Below are 22,124 nucleotides of genomic sequence, written 5' to 3' on the forward strand. Positions count from 1 at the left end.
AATGACATCACTGAAGCTGTAAGCTGCATGATTTAAAATATAAACTTTCTTAAAGGTACACTCACATGACACTTGTCAGGACGGAAAGATGTAACGAGAGGGGAACCGCAGGGATTGGTTCTTGGCCGATAATTATTCACTATTTATATCAATGACCAGGAGGAAGGGGCAGAATGAAAGGCCTCTAAATTTGCTGATGATATGAAGACAGGTGGAAGGGCAGGTTGTGGTGAGGATAGTGCGATTCTGCAGCGGGATATCGATAGATTGGGAGACTGGGTGGAAACCTGGCGGGTGGAGTTTAACGTGGGGAAGTGTGAGGTCACACACTGGGGTCGGAAGAATCAAAAGGCAGATTGTGTAAATGGGAGAGAGACTGCAGGTCAGTGAAGTGCAGAGGGATCTGGGCGTTCTAGTGCATGAATCACAAAAAGCTCACAGGCAGGTCCAACAAGTTGAGACGGCAAACGGTATTTTATCCTTTATTGCAAAGGGGCTGGAGTTTAAAAATAGGGAGATTTTGTGGGAATTATACAGGGTGTTGGTGAGGCCTCTCCTGGAATACTGCGCACAGTTTTAGTCCCCTTACCTAAAGAAGGATAGAGTGACATTGGAGGCAGTCCAAAGGAGATTCACCAGGCTAATTCCTGGGATGAGAGGGTTGTCCCCTCCGGAGAGACTGAATAGTCTGGCTCTGTATTCCTCGGGGTTTAGCAGAGTGAGGGGTGACCTTATTCAAACATATCAGATCCTGAGGGGGTGTTGACAGGGTAGATGGTGAGATGTTTTCACCAGTGGGAGAGTCTGGAACAAGGGGACAAAGCTACAAGATAAAGGGCCGGTCACTTCAAACTGAGGTGTGTAGAAATCTCTTCTCCCAGAGGGTGGTGAATCTCTGGAATTCTCTGCCCCAGAGGCTGCTGGAGGCTGGATCATTAGAAGTGTTTAAAGTGGAGCTGGGTAAATATTTGATCGATTGGGGGATAGAGGGCTGTGGGGAAGTGGCCCAGAAAAGGAACTGAGGCCAGCATAGATCAGCCATGGTGGTATTGAATGGTGGGGCAGGCTCGAAGGGCAGAATGGCCTCCTCCTGCTCCTGTTTCTCTTTCTCATTCCCTCTCTCTCCTTGTTCACAGGGCCCTGAGAGAGCACCAGAACCACCACTCAAAGAGATCGACTGTCTGGGAAAGGTGAGTGATCCCAGTGTGGTCTAACCGAGGGATAGGGAGACTGGAACTGTGCAGGGTGCTCCCAGTGTGGTCTAACCGAGGAATACGGAGACTGGAACTGTGCACGGTGCTCCCAGTGTGGTCTAACCGAGGGATAGGGAGACTGGAACTGTGCACGGTGCTCCCAGTGTGGGTCTAACTGAGGGATACGGAGACTGGAACTGTGCACGGTGCTCCCAGTGTGGGTCTAACTGAGGGATACGGAGACTGGAACAGTGCACGGTGCTCCCAGTGTGGTCTAACCGAGGGATACGGAGACTGGAACTGTGCACGGTGCTCCCAGTGTGGTCTAACCGAGGGATACGGGGACTGGAACTGTTCACGGTGCTCCCAGTGTGGTCTAACCGAGGGATACGGGGACTGGAACTGTGCACGGTGCTCCCAGTGTGGTCTAACCGAGGGATATGGAGACCGGAACTGTGCACGGTGCTCCCAGTGTGATCTAACCGAGGGATACGGAGACTGGAACTGTGCACGGTGCTCCCAGTGTGGTCTAACCGAGGGATATGGAGACCGGAACTGTTCACGGTGCTCCCAGTGTGGTCTAACCGAGGGATACGGGGACTGGAACTGTGCACGGTGCTCCCAGTGTGGTCTAACCGAGGGATACGGAGAGTGGAACTGTGCACGGTGCTTCCAGTGTGGTCTAACCGAGAGATACAGAGACTGGAACTGTTCACGGTGCTCCCAGTGTGGTCGAACCGAGGGATACGGGGACTGGAACTGTGCACGGTGCTCCCAGTGTGGTCTAACCGAGGGATATGGAGACCGGAACTGTGCACGGTGCTCCCAGTGTGGTCTAACCGAGGGATACGGAGACCGGAACTGTGCATGGTGCTCCCAGTGTGATCTAACCGAGGGATACGGAGACTGGAACTGTGCACGGTGCTCCCAGTGTGGTCTAACCGAGGGATATGGAGACCGGAACTGTTCACGGTGCTCCCAGTGTGGTCTAACCGAGGGATACGGGGACTGGAACTGTGCACGGTGCTCCCAGTGTGGTCTAACCGAGGGATACGGAGACCAGAACTGTGCACGGTGCTCCCAGTATGGTCTAACCGAGGGATACGGAGACTGGAACTGTTCACGGTGCTCCCAGTGTGGTCTAACCGAGGGATACGGGGACTGGAACTGTGCACGGTGCTCCCAGTGAGGTCAAACCGAGGGATAGGGAGACCGGAACTGTGCACGGTGCTCCCAGTGTGGTCTAACCGAGGGATACGGAGTCCGGAACTGTGCACGGTGCTCCCAGTGTGGGTCGAACCGAGGAATACGGAGACTGGAACTGTGCAGGGTGCTCCCAGTGTGGTCTAACCGAGGAATACGGAGACTGGAACTGTGCACGGTGCTCCCAGTGTGGTCTAACCGAGGAATACGGAGACTGGAACTGTGCACGGTGCTCCCAGTGTGGTCTAACCGAGGGTTACAGAGACTGGAACTGTGCACGGTGCTCCCAGTGTGGTCTAACCGAGGGATACGGAGACTGGAACTGTGCACGGTGCTCCCAGTGTGGTCTAACCGAGGGATACAGAGACCGGAACTGTGCACGGTGCTCCCAGTGTGGTCTAACCGAGGGATACGGAGACCGGAACTGTGCACGGTGCTCCCAGTGTGGTCTAACCGAGGGATACGGAGACTGGAACTGTGAACCGTGCTCCCAGTGTGGTTTTACTGAGGGATACGGAGACCGGAACTGTGCACGGTGCTCCCAGTGTGGTCTAACCGAGGGATACGGAGACTGGAACTGTGCACGGTGCTCCCAGTGTGGTCTAACTGAGGGATATGGAGACTGGAACTGTGCACGGTGCTCCCAGTGTGGTCTAACAGAGGGATACAGAGACCGGAACTGTTCACGGTGCTCCCAGTGTGGTCTAATCGAGGGATACGGAGACTGGAACTGTGCACGGTTCTCCCAGTGTGGTCTAACCGAGGGATACGGAGACCGGAACTGTGCACGGTGCTCCCAGTGTGGTCTAACCGAGGGATACAGAGACCAGAACTGTGCACAGTGCTCCCAGTGTGGTCTAACCGAGGGATACGGAGACCGGAACTGTGCACGGTGCTCCCAGTGTGGTCTAACCGAGGGATACGGAGACCGGAACTGTGCACGGTGCTCCCAGTGTGGTCTAACCGAGGGATACGGAGACCGGAACTGTGCACGGTGCTCCCAGTGTGGTCTAACTGAGGGATACGGAGACTGGAACTGTGCACGCTGCTCCCAGTGTGGTCTAACCGACGGATACGGAGACTGGAACTGTGCACGGTGCTCCCAGTGTGGTCTAACCGAGGGATACGGAGACCGGAACTGTGCTCCCAGTGTGGTCTAACCGATAGAGACTGGAACTGTGCACGGTGCTCCCAGTGTGGGTCTAACCGAGGGATACGAAGACTGGTACTGTGCACGGTGCTCCGAGTGTGGTCTAACTGAGGGATACGGAGACTGGAACTGTGCACGGTGCTCCCAGTGTGGTCTAACCGAGGGATACAGAGACTGGAACTGTGCACGGTGCTCCCAGTGTGGTCTAACTGAGGGATACGGAGACTGGAACTGTGCACGGTGCTCCCAGTGTGGTCTAACCGAGGGATACGGAGACTGGAACTGTGCACGGTGCTCCCAGTGTGGGTCTAACTGAGGGATACGGAGACTGGAACTGTGCACGGTGCTCCCAGTGTGGTCTAACCGAGGGATACGGAGACCGGAACTGTGCACGGTGCTCCCAGTGTGGTCTAACCGAGGGATATGGAGACTGGAACTGTGCACGGTGCTCCCAGTGTGGGTCTAACCGAGGGATACGGAGACTGGAACTGTGCACGGTGCTCCCAGTGTGGGTCTAACCGAGGGATACGGAGACCGGAACTGTGCATGGTGCTCCCAGTGTGGTCTAACCGAGGGATACGGAGACTGGTACTGTGCACGGTGCTCCGAGTGTGGTCTAACCGAGGGATACGGAGACTGGAACTGTGCACGGTGCTCCGAGTGTGGTCTAACCGAGGGATACGGAGACTGGAACTGTGCACGGTGCTCCCAGTGCGGTCTAACCGAGGGATACGGAGACCGGAACTGTGCACGGTGCTCCCAGTGTGGGTCTAACCGAGGGATACGGAGACCGGAACTGTGCATGGTGCTCCCAGTGTGGTCTAACCGAGGGATACGGAGACTGGAACTGTGCACGGTGCTCCCAGTGTGGTCTAACCGAGGGATATGGAGACCGGAACTGTGCACGGTGCTCCCAGTGTGATCTAACCGAGGGATACGGAGACTGGAACTGTGCACGGTGCTCCGAGTGTGGTCTAACCGAGGGATACGGAGACTGGAACTGTGCACGGTGCTCCCAGTGCGGTCTAACCGAGGGATACGGAGACCGGAACTGTGCACGGTGCTCCCAGTGTGGGTCTAACCGAGGGATACGGAGACTGGAACTGTGCACGGTGCTCCCAGTGTGGTCTAACCGAGGGATACGGAGACTGGAACTGTGCACGGTGCTCCCAGTGTGGTCTAACCGAGGGATATGGAGACCGGAACTGTGCACGGTGCTCCCAGTGTGATCTAACCGAGGGATACGGAGACTGGAACTGTGCACGGTGCTCCCAGTGTGGTCTAACCGAGGGATATGGAGACCGGAACTGTTCACGGTGCTCCCAGTGTGGTCTAACCGAGGGATACGGGGACTGGAACTGTGCACGGTGCTCCCAGTGTGGTCTAACCGAGGGATACGGAGAGTGGAACTGTGCACGGTGCTTCCAGTGTGGTCTAACCGAGGGATACGGGGACTGGAACTGTGCACGGTGCTCCCAGTGTGGTCTAACCGAGGGATACGGAGAGTGGAACTGTGCACGGTGCTCCCAGTGTGGACTAACCGAGAGATACAGAGACTGGAACTGTTCACGGTGCTCCCAGTGTGGTCGAACCGAGGGATACGGGGACTGGAACTGTGCACGGTGCTCCCAGTGTGGTCTAACCGAGGGATATGGAGACCGGAACTGTGCACGGTGCTCCCAGTGTGGTCTAACCGAGGGATACGGAGACCGGAACTGTGCATGGTGCTCCCAGTGTGATCTAACCGAGGGATACGGAGACTGGAACTGTGCACGGTGCTCCCAGTGTGGTCTAACCGAGGGATATGGAGACCGGAACTGTTCACGGTGCTCCCAGTGTGGTCTAACCGAGGGATACGGGGACTGGAACTGTGCACGGTGCTCCCAGTGTGGTCTAACCGAGGGATACGGAGACCAGAACTGTGCACGGTGCTCCCAGTGTGGTCTAACCGAGGGATACGGAGACTGGAACTGTTCACGGTGCTCCCAGTGTGGTCTAACCGAGGGATACGGGGACTGGAACTGTGCACGGTGCTCCCAGTGAGGTCAAACCGAGGGATAGGGAGACCGGAACTGTGCACGGTGCTCCCAGTGTGGTCTAACCGAGGGATACGGAGTCCGGAACTGTGCACGGTGCTCCCAGTGTGGGTCTAACCGAGGAATACGGAGACTGGAACTGTGCACGGTGCTCCCAGTGTGGTCTAACCGAGGAATACGGAGACTGGAACTGTGCAGGGTGCTCCCAGTGTGGTCTAACCGAGGAATACGGAGACTGGAACTGTGCACGGTGCTCCCAGTGTGGTCTAACCGAGGAATACGGAGACTGGAACTGTGCACGGTGCTCCCAGTGTGGTCTAACCGAGGGTTACAGAGACTGGAACTGTGCACGGTGCTCCCAGTGTGGTCTAACCGAGGGATACGGAGACTGGAACTGTGCACGGTGCTCCCAGTGTGGTCTAACCGAGGGATACAGAGACCGGAACTGTGCACGGTGCTCCCAGTGTGGTCTAACCGAGGGATACGGAGACCGGAACTGTGCACGGTGCTCCCAGTGTGGTCTAACCGAGGGATACGGAGACTGGAACTGTGCACGGTGCTCCCAGTGTGGTCTAAACGAGGAATACAGAGACCGGAACTGTGCACGGTGCTCCCAGTGTGGGTCTAACCGAGGAATACGGAGACCGGAACTGTGCACGGTGCTCCCAGTGTGGTCTAACTGAGGGATACGGAGACTGGAACTGTGCACGGTGCTCCCAGTGTGGTCTAACCGAGGGATACGGAGACCGGAACTGTGCTCCCAGTGTGGTCTAACCGATAGAGACTGGAACTGTGCACGGTGCTCCCAGTGTGGTCTAACCGAGGGATACGGAGACTGGAACTGTGCACGGTGCTCACAGTGTGGTCTAACCGAGGGATACGGAGACTGGAACTGTGCACGGTGCTCCCAGTGTGGTCTAACCGAGGGATACGGAGACCGGAACTGTGCATGGTGCTCCCAGTGTGGTCTAACAGAGGGATACAGAGACCGGAACTGTGCACGGTGCTCCCAGTGTGGTCTAATCGAGGGATACGGAGACTGGAACTGTGCACGGTTCTCCCAGTGTGGTCTAACTGAGGGATATGGAGACTGGAACTGTGCACGGTGCTCCCAGTGTGGTCTACCTGAGGGATACGGAGACTGGAACTGTGCACGGTGCTCCCAGTGTGGTCTAACCGAGGGATACGGAGACCGGAACTGTGAACCGTGCTCCCAGTGTGGTTTTACGGAGGGATTCGGAGACCGGAACTGTGAACCGTGCTCCCAGTGTGGTTTTACTGAGGGATGCGGAGACTGGAACTGTGCACGGTGCTCCCAGTGTGGTCTAACCGAGGGATACGGAGACTGGAACTGTGTATGGTGCTCCCAGTGTGGTCTAACCGAGGGATACGGAGACTGGAACTGTGAACCGTGCTCCCAGTGTGGTTTTACTGAGGGATACGGAGACCGGAACTGTGCACGGTGCTCCCAGTGTGGTCTAACCGAGGGATACGGAGACTGGAACTGTGCACGGTGCTCCCAGTGTGGTCTAACTGAGGGATATGGAGACTGGAACTGTGCACGGTGCTCCCAGTGTGGTCTAACAGAGGGATACAGAGACCGGAACTGTTCACGGTGCTCCCAGTGTGGTCTAATCGAGGGATACGGAGACTGGAACTGTGCACGGTTCTCCCAGTGTGGTCTAACCGAGGGATACGGAGACCGGAACTGTGCACGGTACTCCCAGTGTGGTCTAACCGAGGGATACAGAGACCGGAACTGTGCACAGTGCTCCCAGTGTGGTCTAACCGAGGGATACAGAGACCAGAACTGTGCACAGTGCTCCCAGTGTGGTCTAACCGAGGGATACGGAGACCGGAACTGTGCACGGTGCTCCCAGTGTGGTCTAACCGAGGGATACGGAGACCGGAACTGTGCACGGTGCTCCCAGTGTGGTCTAACTGAGGGATACGGAGACTGGAACTGTGCACGGTGCTCCCAGTGTGGTCTAACCGACGGATACGGAGACTGGAACTGTGCACGGTGCTCCCAGTGTGGTCTAACCGAGGGATACGGAGACCGGAACTGTGCTCCCAGTGTGGTCTAACCGACGGATACGGAGACTGGAACTGTGCACGGTGCTCCCAGTGTGGGTCTAACCGAGGGATACGAAGACTGGTACTGTGCACGGTGCTCCGAGTGTGGTCTAACTGAGGGATACGGAGACTGGAACTGTGCACGGTGCTCCCAGTGTGGTCTAACCGAGGGATACAGAGACTGGAACTGTGCACGGTGCTCCCAGTGTGGTCTCACTGAGGGATACGGAGACTGGAACTGTGCACGGTGCTCCCAGTGTGGTCTAACCGAGGGATACGGAGACTGGAACTGTGCACGGTGCTCCCAGTGTGGGTCTAACTGAGGGATACGGAGACTGGAACTGTGCACGGTGCTCCCAGTGTGGTCTAACCGAGGGATACGGAGACCGGAACTGTGCACGGTGCTCCCAGTGTGGTCTAACCGAGGGATATGGAGACTGGAACTGTGCACGGTGCTCCCAGTGTGGGTCTAACCGAGGGATACGGAGACTGGAACTGTGCACGGTGCTCCCAGTGTGGGTCTAACCGAGGGATACGGAGACCGGAACTGTGCATGGTGCTCCCAGTGTGGTCTAACCGAGGGATACGGAGACTGGAACTGTGCACGGTGCTCCGAGTGTGGTCTAACCGAGGGATACGGAGACTGGAACTGTGCACGGTGCTCCGAGTGTGGTCTAACCGAGGGATACGGAGACTGGAACTGTGCACGGTGCTCCCAGTGCGGTCTAACCGAGGGATACGGAGACCGGAACTGTGCACGGTGCTCCCAGTGTGGGTCTAACCGAGGGATACGGAGACCGGAACTGTGCATGGTGCTCCCAGTGTGGTCTAACCGAGGGATACGGAGACCGGAACTGTGCATGGTGCTCCCAGTGTGGTCTAACCGAGGGATACGGAGACTGGAACTGTGCACGGTGCTCCCAGTGTGGTCTAACCGAGGGATACGGAGACCGGAACTGTGCACGGTGCTCCCAGTGTGGTCTAACCGAGGGATACGGAGACCGGAACTGTGCATGGTGCTCCCAGTGTGGTCTAACAGAGGGATACAGAGACCGGAACTGTGCACGGTGCTCCCAGTGTGGTCTAATCGAGGGATACGGAGACTGGAACTGTGCACGGTGCTCCCAGTGTGGTCTAACTGAGGGATATGGAGACTGGAACTGTGCACGGTGCTCCCAGTGTGGTCTAACCGAGGGATACGGAGACTGGAACTGTGCACGGTGCTCCCAGTATGGTCTAACTGAAGGATACGGATACTGGAACTGTGCACAGTGCTCCCAGTGTGGTCTAACTGAGGGATACGGAGACTGGAACTGTGCACGGTGCTCCCAGTGTGGTCTAACCGAGGGATACGGAGACTGGAACTGTGCACGGTGCTCCCAGTATGGTCTAACTGAAGGATACGGATACTGGAACTGTGCACAGTGCTCCCAGTGTGGTCTAACTGAGGGATACGGAGACTGGAACTGTGCACGGTGCTCCCAGTGTGATCTAACCGAGGGATACGGAGACTGGAACTGTGCACGGTGCTCCCAGTGTGGTCTAACCGAGGGATACGGAGACTGGAACTGTGAACCGTGCTCCCAGTGTGGTTTTACTGAGGGATACGGAGACCGGAACTGTGAACCGTGCTCCCAGTGTGGTTTTACTGAGGGATACGGAGACCGGAACTGTGAACCGTGCTCCCAGTGTGGTTTTACTGAGGGATACGGAGACCGGAACTGTGAACCGTGCTCCCAGTGTGGTTTTACTGAGGGATACGGAGACTGGAACTGTGCACGGTGCTCCCAGTGTGGTCTAACTGAGGGATACGGAGACCGGAACTGTGAACCGTGCTCCCAGTGTGGTTTTACTGAGGGATACGGAGACTGAAACTGTGCACGGTGCTCCCAGTGTGGTCTAACTGAGGGATACAGAGACTGGAACTGTGAACCGTGCTCCCAGTGTGGTTTTACTGAGGGATACGGAGACCGGAACTGTGAACCGTGCTCCCAGTGTGGTTTTACTGAGGGATACGGAGACCGGAACTGTGAACCGTGCTCCCAGTGTGGTTTTACTGAGGGATACGGAGACTGGAACTGTGCACGGTGCTCCCAGTGTGGTCTAACTGAGGGATACGGAGACTGGAACTGTGTATGGTGCTCCCAGTGTGGTCTAACCGAGGGATACGGAGACTGGAACTGTGAACCGTGCTCCCAGTGTGGTTTTACTGAGGGATACGGAGACCGGAACTGTGCACGGTGCTCCCAGTGTGGTCTAACTGAGGGATACAGAGACCGGAACTGTGCACGGTGCTCCCAGTGTGGTCTAACCGAGGGATACGGAGACTGGAACTGTGCACGGTGCACCCAGTGTGGTCTAACTGAGGGATAGGGAGACTGGAACTGTGCACGGTGCTCCCAGTGTGGGTCTAACCGATGGATACGGAGACTGGAACTGTGCACGGTGCTCCCAGTGTGGTCTAACCGAGGGATACGGAGACTGGAACTGTGCACGGTGCTCCCAGTGTGGTTTTACTGAGGGATACGGAGACTGGAACTGTGTATGGTGCTCCCAGTGTGGTCTAACCGAGGGATACGGAGACTGGAACTGTGCACGGTGCTCCCAGTGTGGTCTAACCGAGGGATACGGAGACCGGAACTGTGCACGGTGCTCCCAGTGTGGGTCTAACCGAGGGATACAGAGACTGGAACTGTGCACGGTGCTCCCAGTGTGGGTCGAACCGAGGGATACGGAGACTGGAACTGTGCACGGTGCTCCCAGTGTGGTCTAACCGAGGGATACGGAGACCAGAACTGTGCACGGTGCTCCCAGTGTGGTCTAACCGAGGGATAGGGAGACTGGAACTGTGCACGGTGCTCCCAGTGTGGTCTAACCGAGGGATAGGGAGACTGGAACTGTGCAGGGTGCTCCCAGTGTGGTCTAACCGAGGGATAGGGAGACTGGAACTGTGCACGGTGCTCCCAGTGTGGTCTAACCGAGGGATACGGAGACCGGAACTGTGCACGGTGCTCCCAGTGTGGTCTAACCGAGGGATACGGAGACCGGAACTGTGCACGGTGCTCCCAGTGTGGTCTAACCGAGGGATAGGGAGACTGGAACTGTGCACGGTGCTCCCAGTGTGGTCTAACCGAGGGATACGGAGACTGGAACTGTGCACAGTGCTCCCAGTGTGGTCTAACCGAGGAATACGGAGACTGGAACTGTGCATGGTGCTCCCAGTGTGGTCTAACCGAGGGATACGGAGACCGGAACTGTGCATGGTGCTCCCAGTGTGGTCTAACCGAGGGATACGGAGACCGGAACTGTGCACGGCGCTCCCAGTGTGGTCTAACCGAGGGATACGGAGACTGGAACTGTGCACGGTGCTCCCAGGGTGGTCTAACCGAGGGATACGGAGACTGGAACTGTGCATGGTGCTCCCAGTGTGGTCTAACCGAGGGATACGGAGACCGGAACTGTGCATGGTGCTCCCAGTGTGGTCTAACCGAGGGATACGGAGACTGGAACTGTGCACGGTGCTCCCAGTGTGGTCTAACCGAGGGATACGGAGACCGGAACTGTGCATGGTGCTCCCAGTGTGGTCTAACAGAGGGATACAGAGACCGGAACTGTGCACGGTGCTCCCAGTGTGGTCTAATCGAGGGATACGGAGACTGGAACTGTGCACGGTTCTCCCAGTGTGGTCTAACTGAGGGATACGGAGACTGGAACTGTGCACGGTGCTCCCAGTGTGATCTAACCGAGGGATACAGAGACTGGAACTGTGAACCGTGCTCCCAGTGTGGTTTTACTGAGGGATACGGAGACCGGAACTGTGAACCGTGCTCCCAGTGTGGTTTTACTGAGGGATACGGAGACTGGAACTGTGCACGGTGCTCCCAGTGTGGTCTAACCGAGGGATACGGAGACTGGAACTGTGTATGGTGCTCCCAGTGTGGTCTAACCGAGGGATACGGAGACTGGAACTGTGAACCGTGCTCCCAGTGTGGTTTTACTGAGGGATACGGAGACCGGAACTGTGAACCGTGCTCCCAGTGTGGTTTTACTGAGGGATACGGAGACTGGAACTGTGCACGGTGCTCCCAGTGTGGTCGAACCGAGGGATACGGAGACTGGAACTGTGCACGGTGCTCCCAGTTTGGTCTAACCGAGGGATACGGAGACTGGAACTGTGTATGGTGCTCCCAGTGTGGTCTAACCGAGGGATACGGGGACCGGAACTGTGCACGGTGCTCCCAGTGTGGTCTAACCGAGGGATACGGAGACCAGAACTGTGCACGGTGCTCCCAGTGTGGTCTAACCGAGGGATAGGGAGACTGGAACTGTGCACGGTGCTCCCAGTGTGGTCTAACCGAGGGATACAGAGACTGGAACTGTGCACAGTGCTCCCAGTGTGGTCTAACCGAGGAATACGGAGACTGGAACTGTGCATGGTGCTCCCAGTGTGGTCTAACCGAGGGATACGGAGACCGGAACTGTGCATGGTGCTCCCAGTGTGGTCAAACCGAGGGATACGGAGACCGGAACTGTGCACGGCGCTCCCAGTGTGGTCTAACCGAGGGATACGGAGACTGGAACTGTGCACGGTGCTCCCAGTGTGGTCTAACCGAGGGATACGGAGACTGGAACTGTGCATGGTGCTCCCAGTGTGGTCTAACCGAGGGATACGGAGACCGGAACTGTGCATGGTGCTCCCAGTGTGGTCTAACCGAAGGATACGGAGACCGGAACTGTGCACGGTGCTCCCAGTGTGGTCTAACCGAGGGATATGGAGACTGGAACTGTGCACAGTGCTCCCAGTGTGGTCTAACCGAGGGATACGGAGACCGGAACTGTGCACGGTGCTCCCAGTGTGGTCTAACCGAGGGATACGGAGACCGGAACTGTGCACGGTGCTCCCAGTGTGGTCTAACTGAGGGATACGGAGACTGGAACTGTGCACGGTGCTCCCAGTGTGGTCTAACCGACGGATACGGAGACTGGAACTGTGCACGGTGCTCCCAGTGTGGTCTAACCGAGGGATACGGAGACCGGAACTGTGCTCCCAGTGTGGTCTAACCGACGGATACGGAGACTGGAACTGTGCACGGTGCTCCCAGTGTGGGTCTAACCGAGGGATACGAAGACTGGTACTGTGCACGGTGCTCCGAGTGTGGTCTAACTGAGGGATACGGAGACTGGAACTGTGCACGGTGCTCCCAGTGTGGTCTAACCGAGGGATACAGAGACTGGAACTGTGCACGGTGCTCCCAGTGTGGTCTCACTGAGGGATACGGAGACTGGAACTGTGCACGGTGCTCCCAGTGTGGTCTAACCGAGGGATACGGAGACTGGAACTGTGCACGGTGCTCCCAGTGTGGGTCTAACTGAGGGATACGGAGACTGGAACTGTGCACGGTGCTCCCAGTGTGGTCTAACCGAGGGATACGGAGACCGGAACTGTGCACGGTGCTCCCAGTGTGGTCTAACCGAGGGATATGGAGACTGGAACTGTGCACGGTGCTCCCAGTGTGGGTCTAACCGAGGGATACGGAGACTGGAACTGTGCACGGTGCTCCCAGTGTGGTCTAACCGACGGATACGGAGACTGGAACTGTGCACGGTGCTCCCAGTGTGGTCTAACCGAGGGATACGGAGACCGGAACTGTGCTCCCAGTGTGGTCTAACCGACGGATACGGAGACTGGAACTGTGCACGGTGCTCCCAGTGTGGGTCTAACCGAGGGATACGAAGACTGGTACTGTGCACGGTGCTCCGAGTGTGGTCTAACTGAGGGATACGGAGACTGGAACTGTGCACGGTGCTCCCAGTGTGGTCTAACCGAGGGATACAGAGACTGGAACTGTGCACGGTGCTCCCAGTGTGGTCTCACTGAGGGATACGGAGACTGGAACTGTGCACGGTGCTCCCAGTGTGGTCTAACCGAGGGATACGGAGACTGGAACTGTGCACGGTGCTCCCAGTGTGGGTCTAACTGAGGGATACGGAGACTGGAACTGTGCACGGTGCTCCCAGTGTGGTCTAACCGAGGGATACGGAGACCGGAACTGTGCACGGTGCTCCCAGTGTGGTCTAACCGAGGGATATGGAGACTGGAACTGTGCACGGTGCTCCCAGTGTGGGTCTAACCGAGGGATACGGAGACTGGAACTGTGCACGGTGCTCCCAGTGTGGGTCTAACCGAGGGATACGGAGACCGGAACTGTGCATGGTGCTCCCAGTGTGGTCTAACCGAGGGATACGGAGACTGGAACTGTGCACGGTGCTCCGAGTGTGGTCTAACCGAGGGATACGGAGACTGGAACTGTGCACGGTGCTCCGAGTGTGGTCTAACCGAGGGATACGGAGACTGGAACTGTGCACGGTGCTCCCAGTGCGGTCTAACCGAGGGATACGGAGACCGGAACTGTGCACGGTGCTCCCAGTGTGGGTCTAACCGAGGGATACGGAGACCGGAACTGTGCATGGTGCTCCCAGTGTGGTCTAACCGAGGGATACGGAGACCGGAACTGTGCATGGTGCTCCCAGTGTGGTCTAACCGAGGGATACGGAGACTGGAACTGTGCACGGTGCTCCCAGTGTGGTCTAACCGAGGGATACGGAGACCGGAACTGTGCACGGTGCTCCCAGTGTGGTCTAACCGAGGGATACGGAGACCGGAACTGTGCATGGTGCTCCCAGTGTGGTCTAACAGAGGGATACAGAGACCGGAACTGTGCACGGTGCTCCCAGTGTGGTCTAATCGAGGGATACGGAGACTGGAACTGTGCACGGTGCTCCCAGTGTGGTCTAACTGAGGGATATGGAGACTGGAACTGTGCACGGTGCTCCCAGTGTGGTCTAACCGAGGGATACGGAGACTGGAACTGTGCACGGTGCTCCCAGTATGGTCTAACTGAAGGATACGGATACTGGAACTGTGCACAGTGCTCCCAGTGTGGTCTAACTGAGGGATACGGAGACTGGAACTGTGCACGGTGCTCCCAGTGTGGTCTAACCGAGGGATACGGAGACTGGAACTGTGCACGGTGCTCCCAGTATGGTCTAACTGAAGGATACGGATACTGGAACTGTGCACAGTGCTCCCAGTGTGGTCTAACTGAGGGATACGGAGACTGGAACTGTGCACGGTGCTCCCAGTGTGATCTAACCGAGGGATACGGAGACTGGAACTGTGCACGGTGCTCCCAGTGTGGTCTAACCGAGGGATACGGAGACTGGAACTGTGAACCGTGCTCCCAGTGTGGTTTTACTGAGGGATACGGAGACCGGAACTGTGAACCGTGCTCCCAGTGTGGTTTTACTGAGGGATACGGAGACCGGAACTGTGAACCGTGCTCCCAGTGTGGTTTTACTGAGGGATACGGAGACCGGAACTGTGAACCGTGCTCCCAGTGTGGTTTTACTGAGGGATACGGAGACTGGAACTGTGCACGGTGCTCCCAGTGTGGTCTAACTGAGGGATACGGAGACCGGAACTGTGAACCGTGCTCCCAGTGTGGTTTTACTGAGGGATACGGAGACTGAAACTGTGCACGGTGCTCCCAGTGTGGTCTAACTGAGGGATACAGAGACTGGAACTGTGAACCGTGCTCCCAGTGTGGTTTTACTGAGGGATACGGAGACCGGAACTGTGAACCGTGCTCCCAGTGTGGTTTTACTGAGGGATACGGAGACCGGAACTGTGAACCGTGCTCCCAGTGTGGTTTTACTGAGGGATACGGAGACTGGAACTGTGCACGGTGCTCCCAGTGTGGTCTAACTGAGGGATACGGAGACTGGAACTGTGTATGGTGCTCCCAGTGTGGTCTAACCGAGGGATACGGAGACTGGAACTGTGAACCGTGCTCCCAGTGTGGTTTTACTGAGGGATACGGAGACCGGAACTGTGCACGGTGCTCCCAGTGTGGTCTAACTGAGGGATACAGAGACCGGAACTGTGCACGGTGCTCCCAGTGTGGTCTAACCGAGGGATACGGAGACTGGAACTGTGCACGGTGCACCCAGTGTGGTCTAACTGAGGGATAGGGAGACTGGAACTGTGCACGGTGCTCCCAGTGTGGGTCTAACCGATGGATACGGAGACTGGAACTGTGCACGGTGCTCCCAGTGTGGTCTAACCGAGGGATACGGAGACTGGAACTGTGCACGGTGCTCCCAGTGTGGTTTTACTGAGGGATACGGAGACTGGAACTGTGTATGGTGCTCCCAGTGTGGTCTAACCGAGGGATACGGAGACTGGAACTGTGCACGGTGCTCCCAGTGTGGTCTAACCGAGGGATACGGAGACCGGAACTGTGCACGGTGCTCCCAGTGTGGGTCTAACCGAGGGATACAGAGACTGGAACTGTGCACGGTGCTCCCAGTGTGGGTCGAACCGAGGGATACGGAGACTGGAACTGTGCACGGTGCTCCCAGTGTGGTCTAACCGAGGGATACGGAGACCAGAACTGTGCACGGTGCTCCCAGTGTGGTCTAACCGAGGGATAGGGAGACTGGAACTGTGCACGGTGCTCCCAGTGTGGTCTAACCGAGGGATAGGGAGACTGGAACTGTGCAGGGTGCTCCCAGTGTGGTCTAACCGAGGGATAGGGAGACTGGAACTGTGCACGGTGCTCCCAGTGTGGTCTAACCGAGGGATACGGAGACCGGAACTGTGCACGGTGCTCCCAGTGTGGTCTAACCGAGGGATACGGAGACCGGAACTGTGCACGGTGCTCCCAGTGTGGTCTAACCGAGGGATAGGGAGACTGGAACTGTGCACGGTGCTCCCAGTGTGGTCTAACCGAGGGATACGGAGACTGGAACTGTGCACAGTGCTCCCAGTGTGGTCTAACCGAGGAATACGGAGACTGGAACTGTGCATGGTGCTCCCAGTGTGGTCTAACCGAGGGATACGGAGACCGGAACTGTGCATGGTGCTCCCAGTGTGGTCTAACCGAGGGATACGGAGACCGGAACTGTGCACGGCGCTCCCAGTGTGGTCTAACCGAGGGATACGGAGACTGGAACTGTGCACGGTGCTCCCAGGGTGGTCTAACCGAGGGATACGGAGACTGGAACTGTGCATGGTGCTCCCAGTGTGGTCTAACCGAGGGATACGGAGACCGGAACTGTGCATGGTGCTCCCAGTGTGGTCTAACCGAGGGATACGGAGACTGGAACTGTGCACGGTGCTCCCAGTGTGGTCTAACCGAGGGATACGGAGACCGGAACTGTGCATGGTGCTCCCAGTGTGGTCTAACAGAGGGATACAGAGACCGGAACTGTGCACGGTGCTCCCAGTGTGGTCTAATCGAGGGATACGGAGACTGGAACTGTGCACGGTTCTCCCAGTGTGGTCTAACTGAGGGATACGGAGACTGGAACTGTGCACGGTGCTCCCAGTGTGATCTAACCGAGGGATACAGAGACTGGAACTGTGAACCGTGCTCCCAGTGTGGTTTTACTGAGGGATACGGAGACCGGAACTGTGAACCGTGCTCCCAGTGTGGTTTTACTGAGGGATACGGAGACTGGAACTGTGCACGGTGCTCCCAGTGTGGTCTAACCGAGGGATACGGAGACTGGAACTGTGTATGGTGCTCCCAGTGTGGTCTAACCGAGGGATACGGAGACTGGAACTGTGAACCGTGCTCCCAGTGTGGTTTTACTGAGGGATACGGAGACCGGAACTGTGAACCGTGCTCCCAGTGTGGTTTTACTGAGGGATACGGAGACTGGAACTGTGCACGGTGCTCCCAGTGTGGTCGAACCGAGGGATACGGAGACTGGAACTGTGCACGGTGCTCCCAGTTTGGTCTAACCGAGGGATACGGAGACTGGAACTGTGTATGGTGCTCCCAGTGTGGTCTAACCGAGGGATACGGGGACCGGAACTGTGCACGGTGCTCCCAGTGTGGTCTAACCGAGGGATACGGAGACCAGAACTGTGCACGGTGCTCCCAGTGTGGTCTAACCGAGGGATAGGGAGACTGGAACTGTGCACGGTGCTCCCAGTGTGGTCTAACCGAGGGATACAGAGACTGGAACTGTGCACAGTGCTCCCAGTGTGGTCTAACCGAGGAATACGGAGACTGGAACTGTGCATGGTGCTCCCAGTGTGGTCTAACCGAGGGATACGGAGACCGGAACTGTGCATGGTGCTCCCAGTGTGGTCAAACCGAGGGATACGGAGACCGGAACTGTGCACGGCGCTCCCAGTGTGGTCTAACCGAGGGATACGGAGACTGGAACTGTGCACGGTGCTCCCAGTGTGGTCTAACCGAGGGATACGGAGACTGGAACTGTGCATGGTGCTCCCAGTGTGGTCTAACCGAGGGATACGGAGACCGGAACTGTGCATGGTGCTCCCAGTGTGGTCTAACCGAAGGATACGGAGACCGGAACTGTGCACGGTGCTCCCAGTGTGGTCTAACCGAGGGATATGGAGACTGGAACTGTGCACAGTGCTCCCAGTGTGATCTAACCGAGGGATACGGAGACCGGAACTGTGCATGGTGCTCCCAGTGTGGTCTAACCGAGGGATACGGAGACCAGAACTGTGCACGGTGCTCCCAGTGTGGTCTAACCGAGGGATACGGAGACTGGAACTGTGCACGGTGCTCCCAGTGTGGTCTAACCGAGGGATACAGAGACCGGAACTGTGCACGGTGCTCCCAGTGTGGTCTAACCGAGGGATACGGAGACCGGAACTGTGCACGGTGCTCCCAGTGTGGTCTAACCGAGGGATACGGAGACTGGAACTGTGCACGGTGCTCCCAGTGTGGTCTAACTGAGGAATACGGGGACCGGAACTGTGCACGGTGCTCCCAGTGTGGTCTAACCGAGGGATACGGAGACTGGAACTGTGTACGGTGCTCCCAGTGTGGTCTAACCGAGGGATACGGAGACCGGAACAGTGCACGGTGCTCCCAGTGTGGTCTAACCGAGGGATACGGAGACTGGAACTGTGCACGGTGCTCCCAGTGTGGTCTAACCGAGGGATACGGAGACTGGAACTGTGCACGGTGCTCCCAGTGTGGTCTAACCGAGGGATACAGAGGCTGGAACTGTGCACGGTGCTCCCAGTGTGGTCTACCCGAGGGATACGGAGACCGGAACTGTGCACGGTGCTCCCAGTGTGGTCTAACCGAGGGATATGGAGACTGGAACTGTGCACGGTGCTCCCAGTGTGGTCTAACCGAGGGATATGGAGACTGGAACTGTGCACGGTGCTCCCAGTGTGGTCTAACCGAGGGATACGGAGACCGGAACTGTGCACGGTGCTCCCAGTGTGGTCTAACCGAGGGATACGGAGACTGGAACTGTGCACGGTGCTCCCAGTGTGGTCTAACTGAGGAATACGGGGACCGGAACTGTGCACGGTGCTCCCAGTGTGGTCTAACCGAGGGATACGGAGACTGGAACTGTGTACGGTGCTCCCAGTGTGGTCTAACCGAGGGATACGGAGACCGGAACAGTGCACGGTGCTCCCAGTGTGGTCTAACCGAGGGATACGGAGACTGGAACTGTGCACGGTGCTCCCAGTGTGGTCTAACCGAGGGATACGGAGACTGGAACTGTGCACGGTGCTCCCAGTGTGGTCTAACCGAGGGATACAGAGGCTGGAACTGTGCACGGTGCTCCCAGTGTGGTCTACCCGAGGGATACGGAGACCGGAACTGTGCACGGTGCTCCCAGTGTGGTCTAACCGAGGGATATGGAGACTGGAACTGTGCACGGTGCTCCCAGTGTGGTCTAACCGAGGGATATGGAGACTGGAACTGTGCACGGTGCTCCCAGTGTGGTCTAACGGAGGGTTATGGAGACTGGAACTGTGCACGGTGCTCCCAGTGTGGTCTAACCGAGGGATATGGAGACTGGAACTGTGCACGGTGCTCCCAGTGTGGTCTAACCGAGGGATAGGGAGACCGGAACTGTGCACGGTGCTCCCAGTGTGGTCTAACCGAGAGATACGGAGACTGGAACTGTGCACGGTGCTCCCAGTGTGGTCTAACAGAGGGATACAGAGACCGGAACTGTGCACGGTGCTCCCAGTGTGGTCTAACCGAGGGATACGGAGACTGGAACTGTGCACGGTGCTCCCAGTGTGGTCTAACCGAGGGATACGGAGACTGGAACTGTGCACGGTGCTCCCAGTGTGGTCTAACCGAGGGATACGGAGACTGGAACTGTGCACGGTGCTCCCAGTGTGGTCTAACCGAGGGATACGGAGACCGGAACTGTGCACGGTGCTCCCAGTGTGGTCTAACCGAGGGATACGGAGACTGGAACTGTGCACGGTGCTCCCAGTGTGGTCTAACCGAGGGATACGGAGACCGGAACTGTGCACGGTGCTCCCAGTGTGGTCTAACCGAGGGATACGGAGACTGGAACTGTGCACGGTGCTCCCAGTGTGGTCTAACCGAGGGATACGGAGACCGGAACTGTGCACGGTGTTCCCAGTGTGGTCTAACCGAGGGATACGGAGACCAGAACTGTGCACGGTGCTCCCAGTGTGGTCTAACCGAGGGATACGGAGACTGGAACTGTGCACGGTGCTCCCAGTGTGGTCTAACCGAGGGATACAGAGACCGGAACTGTGCACGGTGCTCCCAGTGTGGTCTAACCGAGGGATACGGAGACCGGAACTGTGCACGGTGCTCCCAGTGTGGTCTAACCGAGGGATACGGAGACTGGAACTGTGCACGGTGCTCCCAGTGTGGTCTAACTGAGGAATACGGGGACCGGAACTGTGCACGGTGCTCCCAGTGTGGTCTAACCGAGGGATACGGAGACTGGAACTGTGTACGGTGCTCCCAGTGTGGTCTAACCGAGGGATACGGAGACCGGAACAGTGCACGGTGCTCCCAGTGTGGTCTAACCGAGGGATACGGAGACTGGAACTGTGCACGGTGCTCCCAGTGTGGTCTAACCGAGGGATACGGAGACTGGAACTGTGCACGGTGCTCCCAGTGTGGTCTAACCGAGGGATACAGAGGCTGGAACTGTGCACGGTGCTCCCAGTGTGGTCTACCCGAGGGATACGGAGACCGGAACTGTGCACGGTGCTCCCAGTGTGGTCTAACCGAGGGATATGGAGACTGGAACTGTGCACGGTGCTCCCAGTGTGGTCTAACCGAGGGATATGGAGACTGGAACTGTGCACGGTGCTCCCAGTGTGGTCTAACCGAGGGATACGGAGACCGGAACTGTGCACGGTGCTCCCAGTGTGGTCTAACCGAGGGATACGGAGACTGGAACTGTGCACGGTGCTCCCAGTGTGGTCTAACTGAGGAATACGGGGACCGGAACTGTGCACGGTGCTCCCAGTGTGGTCTAACCGAGGGATACGGAGACTGGAACTGTGTACGGTGCTCCCAGTGTGGTCTAACCGAGGGATACGGAGACCGGAACAGTGCACGGTGCTCCCAGTGTGGTCTAACCGAGGGATACGGAGACTGGAACTGTGCACGGTGCTCCCAGTGTGGTCTAACCGAGGGATACGGAGACTGGAACTGTGCACGGTGCTCCCAGTGTGGTCTAACCGAGGGATACAGAGGCTGGAACTGTGCACGGTGCTCCCAGTGTGGTCTACCCGAGGGATACGGAGACCGGAACTGTGCACGGTGCTCCCAGTGTGGTCTAACCGAGGGATATGGAGACTGGAACTGTGCACGGTGCTCCCAGTGTGGTCTAACCGAGGGATATGGAGACTGGAACTGTGCACGGTGCTCCCAGTGTGGTCTAACGGAGGGTTATGGAGACTGGAACTGTGCACGGTGCTCCCAGTGTGGTCTAACCGAGGGATATGGAGACTGGAACTGTGCACGGTGCTCCCAGTGTGGTCTAACCGAGGGATAGGGAGACCGGAACTGTGCACGGTGCTCCCAGTGTGGTCTAACCGAGAGATACGGAGACTGGAACTGTGCACGGTGCTCCCAGTGTGGTCTAACAGAGGGATACAGAGACCGGAACTGTGCACGGTGCTCCCAGTGTGGTCTAACCGAGGGATACGGAGACTGGAACTGTGCACGGTGCTCCCAGTGTGGTCTAACCGAGGGATACGGAGACCGGAACTGTGCACGGTGCTCCCAGTGTGGTCTAACCGAGGGATACGGAGACTGGAACTGTGCACGGTGCTCCCAGTGTGGTCTAACCGAGGGATACGGAGACCGGAACTGTGCACGGTGCTCCCAGTGTGGTCTAACCGAGGGATACGGAGACTGGAACTGTGCACGGTGCTCCCAGTGTGGTCTAACCGAGGGATACGGAGACCGGAACTGTGCACGGTGCTCCCAGTGTGGTCTAACCGAGGGATACGGAGACTGGAACTGTGCACGGTGCTCCCAGTGTGGTCTAACCGAGGGATACGGAGACCGGAACTGTGCACGGTGTTCCCAGTGTGGTCTAACCGAGGGATACGGAGACTGGAACTGTGCACGGTGCTCCCAGTGTGGGTCTAACCGAGGGATACGGAGA

The 22,124-nt window shown here is 57.5% G+C and overlaps 1 long non-coding RNA gene across 1 annotated transcript in view; it reads left to right on the top strand.

Annotated features, from left to right (window-relative positions):
* Nucleotides 1-1,134: 1,134 nt before the first annotated feature.
* The window catches only part of LOC144490767 (uncharacterized), a 26,510-nt gene continuing 5,520 nt past the window's right edge, over nucleotides 1,135-22,124 (top strand). The window contains exon 1 of the long non-coding RNA XR_013497339.1: nucleotides 1,135-1,190. This is a non-coding gene — a long non-coding RNA (uncharacterized LOC144490767). The remainder of the gene's footprint in view (nucleotides 1,191-22,124) is intronic.

This window comes from Mustelus asterias, unplaced genomic scaffold (genome assembly GCF_964213995.1).
Source record: "Mustelus asterias unplaced genomic scaffold, sMusAst1.hap1.1 HAP1_SCAFFOLD_3762, whole genome shotgun sequence".
Classification (NCBI taxonomy): Eukaryota; Metazoa; Chordata; class Chondrichthyes; order Carcharhiniformes; family Triakidae; genus Mustelus; species Mustelus asterias.